The sequence below is a fragment of the Phyllobates terribilis genome, unplaced genomic scaffold, assembly GCF_046119375.1.
Source record: "Phyllobates terribilis strain yellow unplaced genomic scaffold, ASM4611937v1 Scaffold_7__3_contigs__length_470593459, whole genome shotgun sequence".
NCBI classification, from domain to species: Eukaryota; Metazoa; Chordata; class Amphibia; order Anura; family Dendrobatidae; genus Phyllobates; species Phyllobates terribilis.
Window position 1 is genome coordinate 109,520,405 of NW_027362767.1, and position 21,820 is coordinate 109,542,224.

The following is a 21,820-nucleotide window of genomic DNA, read 5'->3' on the forward strand; positions in this document are numbered from 1 at the left end:
ATCCACATATATCCACATCTATCTATCCACATATATCCACATCTATCTATCCACATATATCTACATCTATCTATCCACATCTATCTATCCACATCTATCTATCCACATCTATCTACCCACATCTATCTACCCACATCTATCTACCCACATCTATCTACCCACATCTATCTACCCACATCTATCTACCCACATCTATCTACCCACATCTATCTACCCACATCTATCTACCCACATCTATCTATCCACATCTATCTATCCACATCTATCTATCCACATCTATCTATCCACATCTATCTATCCACATCTATCTATCCACATCTATCTATCTATCCACATCTATCTATCTATCCACATCTATCTATCTATCTATCCACATCCATCTATCCACATCCATCTATTCACATCCATCTATCCACATCCATCTATCCATCTATCTATCCACATCCATCTATCTATCCACATCCATCTATCTATCCACATCCATCTATCTATCCACATCCATCTATCTATCTATCCACATCCATCTATCTATCTATCCACATCCATCTATCTATCCATCTATCCACATCCATCTATCTATCCATCTATCCACATCCATCTATCTATCCATCTATCCACATCCATCTATCTATCCATCTATCCACATCCATCTATCTATCCATCTATCCACATCCATCTATCTATCCACATCTATCTATCCACATATATCCACATCTATCTATCCACATATATCCACATCTATCTATCCACATATATCCACATCTATCTATCCACATATATCTACATCTATCTATCCACATATATCTACATCTATCTATCCACATCTATCTATCCACATCTATCTATCCACATCTATCTATCCACATCTATCTATCCACATCTATCTATCCACATCTATCTATCCACATCTATCTATCCACATCTATCTATCCACATCTATCTACCCACATCTATCTACCCACATCTATCTATCCACATCTATCTATCCACATCTATCTATCCACATCTATCTATCCACATCTATCTATCCACATCTATCTATCCACATCTATCTATCCACATCTATCTATCCACATCTATCTATCTATCCACATCTATCTATCTATCCACATCTATCTATCTATATCTATCTATCTATATCTATCTATCCACATCTATCTATCCACATCTATCTATCCACATCTATCTATCCACATCTATCTATCCACATCTATCTATCCACATCTATCTATCCACATCTATCTATCCACATCTATCTATCCACATCTATCTATCTATCCACATCTATCTATCCACATCTATCTATCCACATCTATCTATCTATCCACATCTATCTATCTATCCACATCTATCTATCTATATCTATCTATCTATATCTATCTATCTATATCTATCTATCCACATCTATCTATCTATCCACATCTATCTATCTATCCACATCTATCTATCCACATCTATCTATCTATATCTATCTATCTATATCTATCTATCTATATCTATCTATCCACATCTATCTATCCACATCTATCTATCCACATCTATCTATCCACATCTATCTATCCACATCTATCTATCCACATCTATCTATCCACATCTATCTATCCACATCTATCTATCCACATCTATCTATCCACATCTATCTATCCACATCTATCTATCTATCCACATCTATCTATCCACATCTATCTATCCACATCTATCTATCCACATCTATCTATCTATCCACATCTATCTATCTATATCTATCTATCTATATCTATCTATCTATATCTATCTATCCACATCTATCTATCTATCCACATCTATCTATCTATCCACATCTATCTATCTATCCACATCTATCTATCCACATCCATCTATCCACATCCATCTATCCACATCCATCTATCCACATCCATCTATCCACATCCATCTATCCACATCCATCTATCCACATCCATCTATCCACATCCATCTATCCACATCCATCTATCCACATCCATCTATCCACATCCATCTATCCACATCCATCTATCCACATCCATCTATCTACATCTATCTATCCACAAATATATCCACATCTATCTATCCACATATATCCACATCTATCTATCCACATATATCCACATCTATCTATCCACATCTATCTATCCACATCTATCTATCCACATCTATCTATCTATCCACATCTATCTATCTATCTATCCACATCTATCTATCTATCTATCCACATCTATCTATCTATCCACATCTATCTATCCACATATATCCACATCTATCCACATCTATCCACATCTATCCACATCTATCTATCCACATACAGTTATATGAAAAAGTTTGGGCACCCCTATTAATCTTAAGCTTAATGTTTTATAAAAATTGGTGTTTTTGCAACAGCTATTTCAGTTTGATATATGTAATAACAGTTGGACACAGTAATGTTTCTGCCTTGAAATGAGGTTTATTCTACTAACAGAAAATGTGCAATCTGCATTCAAACAAAATTTGACAGGTGCATAAGTATGGGCACCCTTATCATTTTCTTGTTTTAAATACTCCTACCTACTTTTTACTGACTTACTAAAGCACTTTTTTTGGTTTTGTAACCTCATTGAGCTTTGAACTTCATAGCCAGGTGTATGCAATCATGAGAAAAGCTACTTAAAGTGGCCACTTGCAAGTTGTTCTCCTGTTTGAATCTCCTCTGAAGAGTGGCATCATGGACTACTCAAAACAACTGTCAAATGATCTGAAAACAAAGATTATTCAATATAGTTGTTCAGGGGAAGGATACAAAAAGCTGTCTCAGAGATTTAACCTGCCAGTTTCCACTGTGAGGAACATAGTAAGGAAATGGAAGAACACAGGGACAGTTCTTGTTAAGGCCAGAAGTGGCAGGCCAAGAAAAACATCAGAAAGGCAGAGAAGAAGAATGGTGAGATCAGTCAAGGACAATCCTCAGACCACCTCCAGAGAGCTGCAGCATCAACTTGCTGCAGATGGTGTCACTGTGCATCGGTCAACTATACAACGCACTTTGCACAAGGAGAAGCTGTATGGGAGAGTGATGCGAAAGAAGCTGTTTCTGCAAGCACGCCACAAACAGAGTCGGCTGAGGTATGCAAAAGCACATTTGAAGAAGCCAATTTCTTTTTGGAAGAAGGTCCTGTGGACTGATGAAACCAAGATTGAGTTGTTCGGTCATACAAAAAGGCGTTATGCATGGCGGCAAAAAACCACAGCATTCCAAGAAAAACACTTGCTACCCACAGTAAAATTTGGTGGAGGTTCCATCATGCTTTGGGGCTGTGTGGCCAATGCCGGCACCGGGAATCTTGTTAAAGTTGAGGGACGCATGGATTCCACTCAGTATCAGCAGATTCTTGACAATAATGTTCAAGAATCAGTGACAAAGTTGAAGTTACGCAGGGGATGGATCTTTCAACAAGACAATGATCCAAAACACCGCTCCAAATCTACTCAGGCATTCATGCAGAGGAATAATTACAATGTTCTGGAATGGCCATCCCAGTCCCCAGACCTGAATATCATTGAACATCTGTGGGATCATTTGAAGAGGGCTGTCCATGCTCGGCGACAATCAAACTTAACTGAACTGGAATTGTTTTGTAAAGAGGAATGGTCAAAAATACCTTCATCCAGGATCCAGGAAGCGACTAGAGGCTGTTATTTTTGCAAAAGGAGGATCTACTAAATATTAATGTCACTTTTCTGGTGAGGTGCCCATACTTATGCACCTGTCAAGTTTTGTTTGAACGCAGATTGCACATTTTCTGTTAGTACAATAAACCTCATTTCAAGGCAGAAACATTACTGTGTCCAACAGTTATTACATATATCAAACTGAAATAGCTGTGGCAAAAACACCAATTTTTATAAAACATTAAGCTTAAGATTAATAGGGGTGCCCAAACTTTTTCATATAACTGTATATCCACATCTATCTATCTACATCTATCTATCCACATCTATCTATCTATCTATCCACATCTATCTATCTATCTATCCACATCTATCTATCTATCTATCCACATCTATCTATCTATCTATCCACATCTATCTATCTATCCACATCTATCTATCTATCCACATCTATCTATCTATCCACATCTATCTATCTATCCACATCTATCTATCTATCCACATCTATCTATCTATCCACATCTATCTATCCATCCACATCTATCTATCCATCCACATCTATCTATCCATCCACATCTATCTATCCACATCTATCTATCCACATCTATCTACCTACCTGTCCACATCTATCTATCTATCCACATCTATCTATCTATCCACATCTATCTATCTATCCACATCTATCTATCTATCCACATCTATCTATCCATCCACATCTATCTATCCATCCACATCTATCTATCCATCCACATCTATCTATCCATCCACATCTATCTATCCATCCACATCTATCTATCCATCCACATCTATCTATCCACATCTATCTACCTACCTGTCCACATCTATCTATCTATCTATCTATCTATCCACATCTATCTTTCTAATAAACAGATGTAATTTAGCACTTTGTGACCCCTGCAGAATTCTGCATGTGTGAATCCCAACAAGTCTCGGTCTCCTGCTGATATGCTTTCCTTGAGGTGTGGTTTTCCCCCAGTATTGCTTTCTCATAGGTTGCAGATAAGACCTGTCACTGTACAATATTATCTCCCTGTCTCTCTGTCTGAAGGTCCTTCCCATCATCCTGGAAATATCCATCCTCCCAGCCGTATCCATCTTCCCTCCCTCCCAGTATCACATCCCAGGTTACTAAGGCAACTGCAACCCTAATGAGCAGCATCATCTGAGTTGATGTCACAGCATCCTCCAGCAGGTCACACACCAGCCGCTCTCCACCCAGAGCCTCAAACCCAGGGACCGCAGTCCATGAGGAGGTGAGTGGCTCCCAAGACCCTTATCTGGCCTTCCTGAGAGTGCTGCTGAGGATGGTGGAGTCTAGTGGTACCCACCCTTATAGCCCAGGGAGCAGAGGAAGGGAGGGATGGTGCAGATACACAAGGCCTTCATTTGCAGACTGGGAGACAAAGGCCTCACAATGAAAACACAGAGGGATCTACTTACAGGAAGACACCTGCCATGTGCTGCTGCCCATCTGCATGTAAGGCTGCCGACATGTACCGCACTGATGGCGATAGACAGCCATCTACACGTACACACACGCCGGGGACACATCCCAAGATACTACTGTATGAATAGTGAACAATGTATCACATCACAGACACAGGCGACTGAGTCATTTCTTATTGTTACACCGTACAGGGCACATGTTGTATCAGATGTTTGTAAACCAGTATAAGCGTCAGCTGGTACAGACGTACACATTGTCTATGGAAACGGTTATTATGGGATGTATTATTAATGTGGAATAATCATGCACGGTAACGTGGTGATAATCTGGGTGCGTTTGCTCTACTCTGTTCCCCCATGAAGCATATTCTTTTGTAAAGCTTTGTAATAAATATTCCTGCTATGGGATATAATCAGCGTCTTGTCTTACAAACTTAATTTTCATTTTCGGGTTTATCCCGATCATCCTGCATTTTCTGATTTATCATTTTCCCATAACACCAGGCCTGGTCGTGCCTGCTGCTTCGCAATGCATTATGGTTCTTGTAGTCCAGCTGACTTTAGGGCGTTCCCCCGTTAAGCTGTCTGAAAGGACAGAATGATTTTGGTTTTCGCAGAATATGGATTTTCCAATGCTGCCCCTCCCCCATGCAATACCGGCCTGGGGAAATGCTTCTTTACGGGGATGAATGTAAGGAATAGGATTTCTCCCATGTGGTTCTTGGTTATTTTCCAGATGTGTTTAGCATCCCTCCAGCTTTACTCAATTTAACCCTTTTGTTGCTAAAAGCAGTGTCGGTAACCAAGGGTCCTTCTGGTCTGTGAGATCTGGAAATGTTAAATTCTGCAGACTCCTGCTGCTGTTATTCTGGGTTCTGTCCTCATTAAAATGTTATGTTAACACTTTACTTTTAAAGCATACATCTTAAAGGAATCTTAATGGGGTTTGTGGTCAGACAATTTTTATTGGCAAGAATGGAGCTAATTTTTCATAACTTTTGTGCTTGTTCTAACACCAAACCCTAAAATGTCATTGAAAGGCTGCAAAATATTTTTTTTTTTTTGCTTTGTCTAACAAAACATAGGCTGGTGTATCCTGCTGTCCAACACTTCTTTCGAAGCACACTTGTGAATATTTGAGCCACACTTCCAAATCTGAACCTGTCAGATATGTGAAAAACCTGCAAAAACTGCAATTTGATGCACATGCATGCAGAACCGGGAAAAGGTATTTTGGTGCCCCAGGCAGATGAGACCAGTGGCAATCAAATCATGGCCAACCTCCCCAATATGTTAATGGGTCAGGATTCAGAAGTAAGGTAACAGCACTCTTAATGTACCCCTTTCCCTGAGACGGGTCAAGAAACAAGCTCAGAGGACCAATTGCACTGGGATTGTCACCTTTTTCTCCAAAAAATACCAGCCAAAGCAAAAAGGGGGGCCATTTTAAAGTATAGCTCACCAATTTCACAGTTACATATAGGAAATACTCATTGTGTGCAGACTGTTTCCAGTCAATTTACACAATACCAGGGATAAATAGCAAAATTCATCCCTGGCATTCTATATTTTAAATGTCATTCCCAAGTACATTCATAGAAACTAAGTATGTTTTAACTATAATGGGGTCCATTTGGTTTCAAGGTGTCCAACATTTGACAGATATCCTAAAGGAAACCTAACAGATCTCAATATAGTTACAGGGATGCATCCAATGGCGTTTGCATCCATCATGGAACAAATATAGCTTGCAACAAAACTTGCTTTCTGAGGCTCAAGGGCCTATGTGACTCTTGCCTAAGCATATTGTCTGTGATACTGTCTGCTCAAACTCTATACGCAAGCTTGTATCTGCTCTCTGATATACAGAGCTGATAACAAACACTGATCATTGTAATGCCTGAAACAATTAATGGAATTAAATCACCAGAACCACCATTAGTACGTGAATTAAGCACAGGAATCACTATCAGTGCATGAATACATCACCAGAACCACCATCAGTACATGAGCACATCACTAAAACCATCATCAGCACACAAGTACAACATAAGAACATCAACAGAACAAACATCAGAACAAAAAATCAGCACTGGAGCACCAGAAGGATCACCAATACATGAATACAGCATCAGAATCACCATCAGTACATGAGTACATCACCAGAACCACCTTCAGTATATGAATATATTAACAGAACCTTCATACGTATATTAATACTTTACCAATATCATTAGTACTTGACTACAAGAAAAAAAGTTTACTGCAGTGATCATTTATAATGTCTGGTCAGTCCCTTATACATTTGTATTGTATGAACCTAGAACTACCAGTATGTCTTTAATAATGGTAAATACACTGCTCAAAAAAATAAAGGGAACACTCAAATAACACATCCTATATCTGAATGAATGAAATATTCTCATTGAAAACTTTGTTCTGTACAAAGTTGAATGTGCTGGCAACAAAATCACACAAAAATCATCAATGGAAATCAAATTTATTAACCAATGGAGGCCTGGATTTGGAGTCACCCCCAAAATTAAAGTGTAAAAACACACTACAGGCTGATCCAACTTTGATGTAATGTCCTTAAAATAAGTCAAAATGAGGCTCAGTATTGTGTGTGGCCTCCACGTGCCTATATGACCTCCCTACAATGCCTGGGCATGCTCCTGATGAGGCTGAGTATTGTGTGTGGCCTCCACGTGCCTGTATGACCTCCCTACAATGCCTGGGCATGCTCCTGATGAGGTTGCGGATGGTCTCCTGTGGGATCTCATCCCAGACCGGTACTAAAGCATCCGCCAACTCCTGGACAGTCTGTGGTGCAACGTGACGTTGGTGGATGGAGCGAGACATGATGTCCCAGATGTGCTCAATCGGATTCAGGTCTGGGGAATGGGCGGGTCAGTCCATAGCTTCAATGCCTTCATCTTGCAGGAACTGTTGACACACTCCAGCCACATGAGGTCTGGCATTGTCCTGCATTAGGAGGAACCCAAGGCCAACCGCACCAGCATATGGTCTCACAAAGGGTCTGAGGATCTCACTTCGGTACCTAATGGCAGTCAGGCTAGCTCTCGCGAGCACATGGAGGGCTGTACGGCCCTCCAAAGAAATGCCACCCCACACCATTACTGACCCACTGCCAAACCGGTCATGCTGAAGGATGTTGAAGGCAGCAGATTGCTCTCCACGGCGTCTCCAGACTGTCACGTCTGTCACATGTGCTCAGTGTGAACCTGCTTTCATCAGTGATGAGCACAGGGCGCCAGTGGCGACGTTTCCAATCCTGGTGTTCTGTGGCAAATGCAAAGCGTCCTGCACGGTGTTGGTCTGTGAGGATAACCCCCATCTGTGGACATTCGGCCCTCATACCACCCTCATGGAGGGGGTTTCTAACCGTTTGTGCAGACACATGCACATTTGTGGCCTGCGGGAGGTCATTTTGTAGGGCTCTGGCAGTGCTCCTCCTGTTCCTCCTTGCACAAAGGCGGAGGTAGCGGTCCTGCTTCTGAGTTGTTGCCCTCCTACGGCCCCCTCCACGTCTCCTGGTGTACTGGCCTGTCTCCTGGTAGCGCCTCCAGCCTCTGGACACTACGCTGACAGACACAGCAAACCTTCTTGCCACAGCTCGCATTGATGTGCCATCCTGGATGAGCTTCACTACCTGAGCAACTTCTGTGGGTTGTAGAGTCCGTCTCATGCTACCATGAGTGTGAAAGCACAACCAACATTCAAAAGTGACCAAAACATCAGCCAGAAAGCATTGGTACTGAGATGTGGTGTGTGGTCCCCACCTGCAGAACCACTCCTTTATTGAGTGTGTCTTGATAATTGCCAATAATTTCCATCTATTGTCTATTTCATTTGCACAACAGCATGTGAAATTGATTGTCAATCAGTGTTGCTTCCTAAGTGGACAGTTTGATTTCACAGAAGTTTGATTCACTTGGAGTTATATTCTGTTTAAGTGTTCCCTTTATTTTTTTGAGCAATGTATATGCTGGGAGTTGTTGTTACCAGCCATCATTAGATTGCAGACCTACAGTACTGATTAAACACAGTCAGTATCACAAATAAACATTTGCAAACCCAATTCCAAGACGGGACGAGTCCCAACTGTTTTGGAATTGGGGTTGTACATGCAGGTACCTTACAGGTGAGATCTCCTCTAATTGGAGTTGTATTCATTTCCTTTCTCCACCACCTTGTCCAGAGACAATGATGACTTTTCATGCCCACAGCCTGTCTCTGCGGACTTCTGGTCTTTTGCAGAACATTCTAAGGCCTCCTTCACACGTCCATGTTTCTTGTACGTGTGGAATCCGTTTTTTGCACACGTACCCATTAGAACCTATGCCGCTATGCACATGTCCATGTTTTTACACAGACCATGCAAAACACAGACTGTGCAAAACACACGGAGACATGTCCGTTTTTCCCGGCAGCAACAAGGACTAATACAAGTGTATGGGTCCATGAATAACACGTACAGTGCACTGGTGCCATTGTTCGTTCGTGTTTAACATTATAAAGTTTTGGAGAAGCTTTGTAATTTATTTCTTTATCCATATCAGAAAAACACTGATGGTAAAAACAGACACACTGATGGAAAACACTGATGACACCGGTACTTGTTTTTTCACGTACGCGTTTTATATGGATGTATGAAGGAGGTCTAACAGAATACCCTTAAAAATAACAGTGTCATCATGATTCTCCTGAATAAAGATAGCTGCCCATGTTTTGCCCCTGAATAAATAATTGCCTCTCACTGTGCTCCCTGTACATAATATGTCCTCAACACTGTCCCCTCTTATGGTACACTGCATCCACACTGTTCACCCTTATGAATTATAACCACCACACTGTCTGCCCTTAATAGCTCTACCACTACACCTCCCTGTATACCATAAAAGTCACTTGAATTTTTATCTCCTTTGAGTGCTCATCGTTTGTGCCCCCTTTACTATGTCCTCATACTGCCCCCCCCATGCTGCCCTCTCCAAACTGGGTCTCCTCCTGACACTGCTACCCCATGCAGCCCTCTCCAGGCTGTGCCCTCATACTTTTCCCCCTTCTTCATACTGTCCCTCCCCATACTGAACCCTCACACTTCCCCCATCCTCTATGTGCACCCCTATCTTCATCTAGAATAAAAGTGACTTGAATCTTGGGATCTTTAGACCGCTTGCCTTTTCGGTTATCTTCGCCAGGCTTTAGTGACGTCAGCAGTGTAATGTGGTGACCTTATCATGCTTGCAGGACATCAGGGCAGGGTGTGGATCCATGCTCCTCTGCCCCTGCAGTGCCACTGATCACATCCGCAACTGTATTCGTATCTTAAAAAACACATACAATTGAATGCAGGGAACGACGGCCGGGGCACCGGCATGATTGATGAGCGGTGTTAGTGACTCACTGACACTACTCACCTGCGTGCCTCTGCCCTGGCTGTCACGGTGCTAAATGCCAGAGAAGGTGCCACAGCGCACAGGCACCGCTGGTGATAAATATATATTTTTTTAAATTATCACCCCCCCGGGGAGACATGCGGTAGCACCATAGGAGGGGTGTCTACCACTGCCTAACCGCCGTCCCGGTCCTGTGTGCATGCATCATTTTAGGAGCAGATTTACTCTCAAGAAATGTCTGTCACAGTTTTTACACACGTCTCGTCCTTATCTATACATGGAACTGTTGAAAAATGTCTATGAAAGAGTTAATTTGGATCCCCCACCTACATAGTTTAGGTTACCCCTTCTGAGAGGAAAGGCGGCAGGATATAGTTCAGTGACCTTCGGGGACATTAATTGCTGCCAGATTTTGTGCACTGCCTGAGGCCAGAAAACTATACACTGTTTATAAGTGTGTACAGATTTCATGCTTGTGACAGGCGGAAATGAGAGGCCGCAGGAGTAAAATGGGAATGAATGCAAGAGAGTACAGGGATATTAAGATATAGCAACATAGGAAAAATAAAAGGTAGCTATACAGAACGGGTCATGCACACAGAATGTTAGCGAGCATAGTTTATTAAGTGATTAACACATAATCCATGTGGATTAAAAACATTTAGAAAGTACATAACAGCACAAAGATAGATAGACGACCCACCAAAACACTCCTTATATCATCATATAAGATGGCAAACCCCCATAGAAAGTATAACATATTACATAACGTATAAAAAGCCAACGTTCAAAAACAATCTGCGCACTGTACGAAGGTCTAAGGTGGTAAATGACCCAGATAAGGTAACAGATAATATAACAAGGCATTAATAAATATTTGAATACATATTACCAAAGTGGATATTCAAAAAACAAAGAGGGATGCACAAGAAGAATAAGGGGAATGAAGTAGCGACTCGTGTATCATCATGGATGTGACCCCTGAGACACTTACATTCATAAGATAATACATGTCACTACTTCATACCACATTGCTCTCCTCTGGCATCCCTCCTTGTTTAGCAATCACTTTGGTAATATATACTTATATATTTATTCATCTATTCTTATATAGGCACTCCTCCATAACCTTCCATCCCACCATCACTGAAGTAGAGCTTTCTCATCTCCTCTCAAAATCAAACTTCACCACTCAACCTCGCTACCACACTTATCCCGGCCCTAACCCATCTCTTCAACCCATCATCAACTTCTGCTACCTAACTTCCTGCTTTCAAACATGCCACAATCTCACCTATCCTGAAGAAACCATGCTTCGGCCCGACCTGTGTGTCCAGCTATCGTCCCATATCGTTGGTCTCGTTCGCCTCCAAAGTCCTCAAACAGCATGTCCATGCTGAACTTTTCTCCCACTTCTCATCTAATTCACTCTTTGACAACCTACAATCTGGAGTCCGTCCCCACCATTCCACTGAAACAGCCCTAACCAAAATTACTAACGGCTTACTGACAAAGCTGACAGACGATTCTCTATACTCCTCCTTCTAGACCTGTCCTCTGCCTTCAACACAATCGATCACTCCCTTCAACTACAGATCCTCTCTTCCTTTGGTGTCAAAGACCTTGCTCTCTCCTGGATCTCCTCATACCTTCCTAACCATACATTTATCGTCTCCCACACTACCTCCTTATCTCATCCTCTCCCTGTTGGTGCCCCTCAAAGCTCTGTCCTGGGACCACTACTCTTCTCAATCTATACCTTTGGCCTTGTACAACTCAAAGTCCAATGGCTTCCTTTACCACTTATATGCCGATGACACTCAGATCTACCTCTCTGGCCCAGACATCACATCTCTGCTGTCCAGAATCCCAGAGTGTCTATCACCCAAATCCTTCTCATCACGCTTCCTAAAGTTCAATGTGGACAAAACTGAACTCATCATGTTTCTTCCTCCTCTCATCTAGCCCACCTACCTGAGCTATCACAATAAATGACACCACGCTCTCAGCAGTACAAGAAGTCTGCTGCCTCTGAGGAACCCTCAACTCCGCCCTGTCCTTCAAAAAGCACATTATTATTATTTATTATAGCGCCATTTATTCCGTGGCGCTTTACATGTGAAAAAGGGGTATATATATAGCAAAAACAATTACAATAATCTTGAACAAAACGTGATGGCGACTAGTACAGGAGGAGCAAGGACCCTGCCCGCAAGGGCTCACAGTCTACAAGGGATGGGTGAGGATACAGTAGATGAGGGTAGAGCTGGTCGTGCAGCAGTGTGGTGGAGCTGTGGAGCGAAGGTTACTGCTGGTTGTACGCTTGTCGGAAGAGGTGGGTTTTCAGGTTCCTTTTGAAGGTTTCCACGGTAGGCGAGAGTCTGATATGTTGGAGTAGAGAGTTCCAGAGTAGGGGGGAAGCACGGGAGAAATCTTGTATGCGATTGTGGGAAGAGGAGATAAGAGGGGAGTAGAGAAGGAGATGTTGTGAGGATCGGAGGTTGCGTGCAGGTAAGTACCGGGAGACTAGGTCACAGATGTATGGAGGAGACAGGTTGTGGATGGCTTTGTATGCCATGGTTAGGGTTTTGAACTGGAGTCTCTGAGCAATGGGGAGCCAGTGAAGGGATTGACAGAGAGGAGAGGTCGGGGAATAGCGGGGGGACAGGTGGATTAGTCAGGCAGCAGAGTTTAGGATAGATTGGAGGGGCGCGAGAGTGTTAGAAAGGAGGCCACAGAGCAGGAGGTTGCAGTAGTCGAGGCAGGAGATGATGAGGGCGTGCACTAGTGTTTTGCACATCCAAGCTCTTACCACTTCCTGCCGCCTCAAACTCAAAGATATTTCCAGAATTCATCCTTTCCTCAAAACTGAATCTACTCAAATGTTAGTGCATGACCTCATCATCTCCCACCTCGACTACTGGAATATCCTCCTCTGTGGCCGCCCTGATAACATTCTCGCACATCTCTAGTCCATCATTAACTCTGTTTGACTAATCCACCTCTTCCCTCGCTATTCATCTGCTTCTCCCTTCTGCAAATCTTTTCATTGGCTCCCAATTCCCCAAAGTATCCAATTCAAACTGCTAACACGGACCTACAAAGTCGTCCATAATCTGTCTCCTCCATATATCTCTTAACTAATCTCCCAACACACAACCTCTGGTCCTTCCATCATCCACACTTATATGTTCCTCACCCAATCGCTTCCAAGACTTCCTCTCCCCTCTGTCATTGTTAGTTTGTTCACTGTAATTTAGATTTTGTATGTAACCCCTTCTCATGTACAGCATGGTGGACTCAATGCTGCTCTAAAAATAAAGAATATTTATTAGTTACCTTATCTGGGTCATTTACTATCTTAGACCTTCATGCATTACACGGATTGTTTTTGCACTTTGGAACTTTACACAGTACGTAATGTTTTGTTTTCTATGCTACAATGGTTTGCCATATTATATGATTATCATGGTGTTTTGTTAGGTCTTTTACTTAGCTTTGTGGTTTTATGCACTTTTTAAATGTTTTAAAGGCTGCGTTCCCATGATGAGTATTTGATGTTGCAGATTTTCTGCACGTATTAAGTACCGTAAATTAGATTACTAGTATTTTTTCATTGTGTTTTTTTCCATGTGTTTTTATCCCGTTTCTGACTTGCCTTATTTATCTTTTTGTTAGGTCATGTTTTATATAAAGCGGCTTTATTTTTTTTATACTTCCTGTTATTTGGCTTTTACAAAACTTTATTGATAAAGTCATGTGCTGATTAGATGCGTTTTTGATATGTTTCCACCTTGCAAAAGTGCATGTGCATTTTTTTTACCTGCATAATTTCCGCACCTTATGCAAGTCTATGGGGAAATTCCACGCAGAAAAATCAGGGTACCGCAAGAGAAATTGACATGCGGTGCACTGCGTATGTTGATGCAGAGAAAATACGCAGCGTCAAGAACTCACTAAAAACTCCTCGTGAGAACGGAGCTTAATGGTGTTTTTTCTACCATGTATTATTTATGTTGATTCACATTATCAGTATGCATGACCCATTCTATGTAGCGACCTTTTCTTTTCCAGGTGTTGCTATACATGCTTTGCTATATGGCTTTGTAGTGCCTTTTTCTTTTACATACTGCGTGGATGGCGGTGGTGATCCTTCTCTGTTTTTCTAATATTAAGATATGAGGCGAAAAGGCGCATTAGGCAGACAATAGTAAATATACTGGAATAACAAGTGATCAATTAAATATTGAATTCATTTTGAATAAGACGTATAATATATATATACACATCAAAAGTATAGCATAAAGGGTTGTAATATCTTATTTTAACCCCGCTAGTCGAAAGCGGTTGTATGGAGAGGGCTCATGGGGTCTACGCTCTTCTGTGCTTGGAATACATTAGTGTTTTTATGACTATTTGTCCATTTTAAAAGTCCATAATTAACTAGAAACACAAACTATCAGTCCCCAACCATGGTTGCCAACTGTATTGGACAGTCTATAAAAATTGGGCACTCTTTTCCAGTGTCAAAATATGACATTTTACAGTTCATATGTATTGCTTATGTTCTTTGTAGTATTCAGATCTATAAACAAACATAACTTTTAATCTTTATGGTTCATTATGGTTTTCCAGAGTGTCTATAAAAGTGTTGGCTGTCCATGATATTTTAATAGGCTGTACAGTCCTGTGCCTTACGGGAAACCAATACGTCATAAAATAGACAAATAGTAGTATAAGCATTAATGTATTCCAAGCACAGAAGAGCTTAGACTCCATTCACATCCCCAAGCTGGGCTCAGACGAGCATATGAAAAATTATGTTTTTCATACAGAAAAAAAATGGATGATTTTTTATCCGTATAATCTTCTATATGTCCATTCTTGACATCTGTATGTCATCCATTTTATACATCTAAAATAAAAAAAATACAAGGTCAATACAGTTCCTATGTTATTTCTTGCAAAAGCCATCCAACCACGTCAAGGTGTACCAATATATGGTTAACTGGGTACACCTTGACGTGGTGGGAGGCTTTTGTGCTCTTTGATGAAAAAACGCTAACTAAGTAACTTATGCTTTTAGCGTTTGCAGCAATACTGGAGTTCATGCATTCATTATTCACAGTGTGCTGACGCATCGTGTACATATTTTATAATAAAGTAAATTACAATAGTGGTTAGTAGTTAAAAATAGATATTTATAATGGGTATTTTAGGTATCGGACAACCCCTTTAACTCTTTTTGGATTTTTCCTCGACAGCTTTCCCTGTCCAGAATTTTTCACAAAACGCATAAAATGCAACCTTGACCAAACATCAAATTTTTATGATTTTTAAAAGTAGTTGCAACTTTTTATGGTAAAAAATTGAAAAAACTGACTAAAGGCTAAAAAAAAACAGCATTATTTGCTTTTGCAACAAATTTCTGAACCATGTATGCAATTTTGATTAATTTGACACAAGAAACAACAGCAGTTAAAAAAAGAAAAGTGACTTTAGTAACTTGCAAATGTTGAATCGGGACCTTAGTGGACACACATTCTTGGGGAGTTTTTGCAGGAGTTTTTCCATTTATTGAAGCAATTTTGAACAGTTTTTCAAATGTTTTTGAAGAGTTTTTTTTTTGAGGCATTTATTTCATCCTTTTGATTGGAAAGTGCCTAGTTTGGAGTGTTTTCCATCAGGAGCCACTTCAAATGAGTGACAAGCACTTTCTTTTCTTTCACCAAGATTTTCCAAAGCCAGAAGCAGAAGAAAAACGCTTAGAAGACTGAACATATGAAAGCAAAGCAACAGAAATGAATAGGAATAGTCTGAAAAAGCGTTTTTTTTATAAACAATATTTAGGTGTCTTTTGGAGTGGACCCATTCCAATAGATGCCTCAAAAAACCTCCGAATGCAGATGTCTCACACTCTGCAAGACTATATAAATATCTCAGACAAACCCTTTAAACTATTGCTCCTGCATTGCATGTATACCGTATATTTCCATTATAATACTGCTGACGCGCCCCCTGGGCCATATTCTTTAGTGGGAATATCCGGAGCCGGATCAGATGGGGGTTGTAGTCTTCCGAGTGGCTGTGACCCGGTCCGTGCCCAGGGTGTCAAACTCAGTTGTATGTGGCAGTCCTTACTGATGTTACTAAAGTTCTTTATGTCGACTACGCCACCCGTTGTATTGCGGTCACTATGGCCGCCGCTGCAGCAGGGTCCGCTGAGGCTGATGGTGTAGGTGCAGCTTGTGATGGTATAACCCCCAACGGGTGGGGTATAGCCTCAGGGGGTCAGGTGCAGAGGATGGGGGTTGTGGTGGTGCAGCGTAGATGTAAAATGAAGACAGAGTCGGGTTGTGCAGTTTAGGGTATTTACTCACTGCTGATGTTCCGGTCACTCCAGCTTCAAGTGACCACCCGAGCCGTGCTGCGTCCACCAGGTCCTGGATCCAGCCAACCCCCAAACAAGTCCGGAGCGTGACCCTGAGCTCTCCTTCTGTCCTTTCCTCTGGCCGTCCCCACTAGTGATCCACCTAGGTCCAGCTCCCTCGGGCCTTCTGTTGGGAGACCCTTGGCCTTGGGTTCCCTGACCCTCCACGTGGTATGCCTTCGGGGTGGATGTGGTGGGTGGCCGTGGCAGACACTGCCCACGGCCTCCGGTCTCTGGCTAGGGTGTGCTTTTGCCCCCACCAGCTTGGGATCCGGTACCCTTTTGCCAACTCTTCACCCGCTGATGGACTTTGGGTTCTCAGAGTTCCTTTTCTGTTTCCCCCTCTGGGTCTTTCTGGCTTTCTCCTCTCTCTCTCTCTGGGACTGCTCTGCTCCTCTTGCTCTGACTTCTCTCTGCAAAAGGCTGGCAGACTGACCCTGTTCTCTGATGGTGCCCACCTTATATACACCCTCTATGTGTGAGCTCAGGTGACCAGCACCCAATGAGCTCCTATCTTTACCCAGGCTGCTCCCCCTATCTGCCCCTACACTACTGGGATGTACCACCCCCCTCCCACTCCAGCCAGGAACAGACTCGGTCGTACCTGCACATTTCTAAGTGGGAGTACCGTCGGTCTGCTCCCCGGAAATGGGATGTGTGTAGTGCATGCAGCCTACCGAGCTCAGATCCACACTCCATCCTTACCCGGGAGTGGAATATCACACCTCTGGGTTGAGGTGCAATACCCCTGTAGCAGCCGAATCCTCAGGGTGCTACACTGCCATCTAGTGACTATTTTTGGATTATTCTATGATTTTGTGCTGTTGTGTTTTTGAGTACAAAGGACCTGCAGTCACTTGCTGAACTATACTTGCCATGGCTATTGTATACAGGGATCTGGTAGTTCTCTCTAATCCTAGTGGTCATGACCTTTCCAATATAGCGTGGAGGAGGTCTGATGTTGAGTCGTGAATAGTGTTGAGCGATACCTTCCGATATCGGGAAATATCGGATCGGATTGGATCGGACCGATACCGAAAAAGTATCGGATATCGCCGATTCCGATACCGGAAACCAATGCAAGTCAATGGGACATAAATATCGGAATTAAAATAAACCCTTTCTTTCCTTGTAGGTTAATTCTACATGAAGGAAAACAACTAAGAATAATGTAGAATGTATTGGGGGAGGTGGGGGAGACAATAAAGGCATAGAGGTTTAGCCCAGTCAAATGGAATAGCAGGAATTACTATTTTTTTATTATGTTCTGAGTTACGGAAATATTAACTATGTTAAGTATTTTTATATTTTGTCAGATATTTATGTTTCACTACTTCCATGCTCTTCACCTTCTTTTTTACTTCTCCCACACTTTCTCCTTCATCATCCTCAGCATCTTTTTCATCCACTTCTTCTTCACCTTCTTCTTCTTCACCTTCTTCGTATTATTCTTTTTTTTACATTCTTCATATTCTACTTCTTCATCTTCTTCATATTCTTCTTCTTCATCATATTCTTATTTGTGACAGGCATTCCTGTAGTTGTTATCTATAAAAGGTTGGACATTACACCTTTCGTTCTGCCCATCACAAAAGATTTACAACAGGATTTGTCCGCGTTCAGTTTGGCCTGCAGCAGCAGGTCTTTTCCAGGGGCACCACGAGGAGGAACGGACTCACCCCCACACACTGCTTAGTCATCTTCTGCTTATAATTTAGATATTATCTTTTGCTCGGATTTTTAGTCTTATGCTTAATGTTCTTCCGCTTTTTGTTCTGCAGCTTCTTGTATTTCTGCTTCTTGGTTTTCTGTCTCTTGTTCTTCTGTATCTTGGTGCTTGTCTTCTCTTTGTCTTCTTGGTCAACTTCTTCAGGGTCATCTTCTTGGTCTTCTTCGGGGTGGTCTTCAGGGTCGTCGTCTTCGGGGGTCCTCGTCTTCGGGGTCCTCGTCTTCTTCGGGTTGGTCTTCTGGGTCCTCGTCTTCTTCGGGGTGGTCTTCAGGGTCCTCGTCTTCTTCGGGGTGGTCTTCAGGGTCCTCGTCTTCTTCGGGGTGGTCTTCAGGGTCCTCGTCTTCTTCGGGGTGGTCTTCAGGGTCCTCGTCTTCAGGGTCATTGTCTTCGGGGTCCTCGTCTTCTTAGGGTTGGTCTTCAGGGTCCTCGTCTTCAGGGTCCTCGTCAGGGAGATCCAGAGTGATTACCAAGAACCATTTCAAAAAGCTTGAACTTGGAAATGTAGCAGAAGGTACAAGAAAGCTGAGGAACTACCGAGGACCAGCTGACGGTACTGGAACCCGGATGGGTAGCAGAAGGTACAAGAGCCAATGGAACTACCGAGGACCAGCTGATGTTACTGGAACTCGGTTACTAAGCAGGGGGTACCTGTGCCAGAAAGCACTACCAAGGACCAGCAGACGTTGGTGGAACTTGGATACCGAGAAGGAGGCACCTAATCCAAAGGCACTGCCGAGAACCAGCTGACGGTACTGGAACCCGGATGGGTAGCAGAAGGTACCCATGTAAAAAAAAGTTCAAGGCCGCGAGCCGGCCGCAGTTACCAAAACCCACAGTCCTACAGGGGGTGCTTGTCCTATTGGCACTATGGAACCAGCCTTCATTGCCAGATCCCGCAGCCCACATAGGAGTCACCTAAACTGCAGGCACCATAGAGTCGGCTAACCCGACCGCAACACGACAGGACAACGCATTGGAGGCAAAGTGACGTTGACACTACCCGGAAACAGCTGGCGTGCTGGAACCAGGCTGGGCAGGAGGGAGTACCCGTGCCAAAGACACTGCCGAGAACCAGCTGACGGTACTGGAACCCGGATGGGTAGCAGAAGATACAAGAGCAAATGGAACTACCGAGGACCAGCTGACGGTACTGGAACCCGGATGGGTAGCAGAAGGTACAAGAGCCAATGGAACTACCGAGGACCAGCTGATGTTACTGGAACTCGGTTACTAAGCAGGAGGTACCTGTGCCAGAAAGCACTACCAAGGACCAGCAGACGTTGGTGGAACTTGGATACCGAGAAGGAGGCACCTAATCCAAAGGCACTGCCGAGAACCAGCTGACGGTACTGGAACCCGGATGGGTAGCAGAAGGTACCCATGTAAAAAAAAGTTCAAGGCCGCGAGCCGGCCGCAGTTACCAAAACCCACAGTCCTACAGGGGGTGCTTGTCCTATTGGCACTATGGAACCAGCCTTCATTGCCAGATCCCGCAGCCCACATAGGAGTCACCTAAACTGCAGGCACCATAGAGTCGGCTAACCCGACCGCAACACGACAGGACAACGCATTGGAGGCAAAGTGACGTTGACACTACCCGGAAACAGCTGGCGTGCTGGAACCAGGCTGGGCAGGAGGGAGTACCCGTGCCAAAGACACTGCCGAGAACCAGCTGACGGTACTGGAACCCGGATGGGTAGCAGAAGATACAAGAGCAAATGGAACTACCGAGGACCAGCTGACGGTACTGGAACCCGGATGGGTAGCAGAAGGTACAAGAGCCAATGGAACTGCCGAGAACCAGCTGGCGGTGCTGGAGCCCAGGGTAAATACTAAAAACAGAGGAGCCAGAGGTGTATTTGGAGGAGGTTTTAAATCCGTAGTACAGTGGATGTGGACAAAGCAGGAGAATTTGCCGGACACACAGCTGGGGATCAGCTGACGTTACTGAACCCCAATAACACTGGAGCAAGCGTTGACTGTGCAGACGGCACTTCTGAGCAGCAACTAGCGGTATTGGAGCCCAGGGTAAATACTAAAAACGGAGGAGCCAGAGGTGTAATTGGAGCAAGTTTTAAATAAGTAGCACAGTGAATATGGACAGAGCAGGAGAAATTGCCGTGAACACAGCAGGGGAACAGCTGACGTTATCGAACCCCAATAACACCGCAGCAAGTGTTGACTGTGCAGACGGCACTTCCGAGCGCCAACTGGCGGTGCTGGAGCCCAGGGATAAGAATGAAAACAGAGGAGCCAGAGGTGTATTTGGAGGAGGTTTTAAATCAGTAGTACAGTGGATGTGGACAGAGCAGGAGAAATTGCCGTCCGCACAGCAGGGGAACAGCTGACGTTACTGAACCCCAATAACACGGCAGCAAGTGTTGACTGTGCAGACGGCACTTCTGAGCAGCAACTAGCGGTATTGGAGCCCAGGGTAAATACTAAAAACGGAGGAGCCAGAGGTGTAATTGGAGCAAGTTTTAAATAAGTAGCACAGTGAATATGGACAGAGCAGGAGAAATTGCCGTGAACACAGCAGGGGAACAGCTGACGTTACCGAACCCCAATAACACGGCAGCAAGTGTTGACTGTGCAGACGGCACTTCCGAGCGCCAACTGGCGGTGCTGGAGCCCAGGGATAAGAATAAAAATAGAGAGGAGCCAGAGGTGTAATTGGAGCAAGTTTTAAATAAGTAGCACAGTGAATATGGACAGAGCAGGAGAAATTGCCGTGAACACAGCAGGGGAACAGCTGACGTTACCGAACCCCAATAACACCGCAGCAAGTGTTGACTGTGCAGACGGCACTTCCGAGCGCCAACTGGCGGTGCTGGAGCCCAGGGATAAGAATGAAAACAGAGGAGCCAGAGGTGTAATTGGAGCAACTTTAAAATGTGTAGTACAGTGGATGTGGACAAAGCAGGAGAAATTGCCGTCCGCACAGCAGGGGAACAGCTGACGTTACTGAACCCCAATAACACGGCAGCAAGTGTTGACTGTGCAGACGGCACTTCCGAGCGCCAACTGGCGGTGTTGGAGCTCAGGGATAATACTGAAAACAGAGGAGCCAGAGGTGTAATTGGAGCAACTTTAAAATCTGTAGTAGTGAGAATGTGGACAGAGCAGGAGAAA

The 21,820-nt window shown here is 43.4% G+C and overlaps 1 protein-coding gene across 1 annotated transcript in view; it reads left to right on the forward strand.

The window, feature by feature from the left end:
* Positions 1-4,732: 4,732 nt before the first annotated feature.
* Positions 4,733-21,820, forward strand: part of AKAP6 (A-kinase anchoring protein 6) — a 424,676-nt gene continuing 407,588 nt past the window's right edge. Inside the window, exon 1 of the mRNA XM_073639078.1 lies at positions 4,733-4,916. The gene's annotated coding sequence lies outside the window, so the exon portion shown is untranslated. The remainder of the gene's footprint in view (positions 4,917-21,820) is intronic.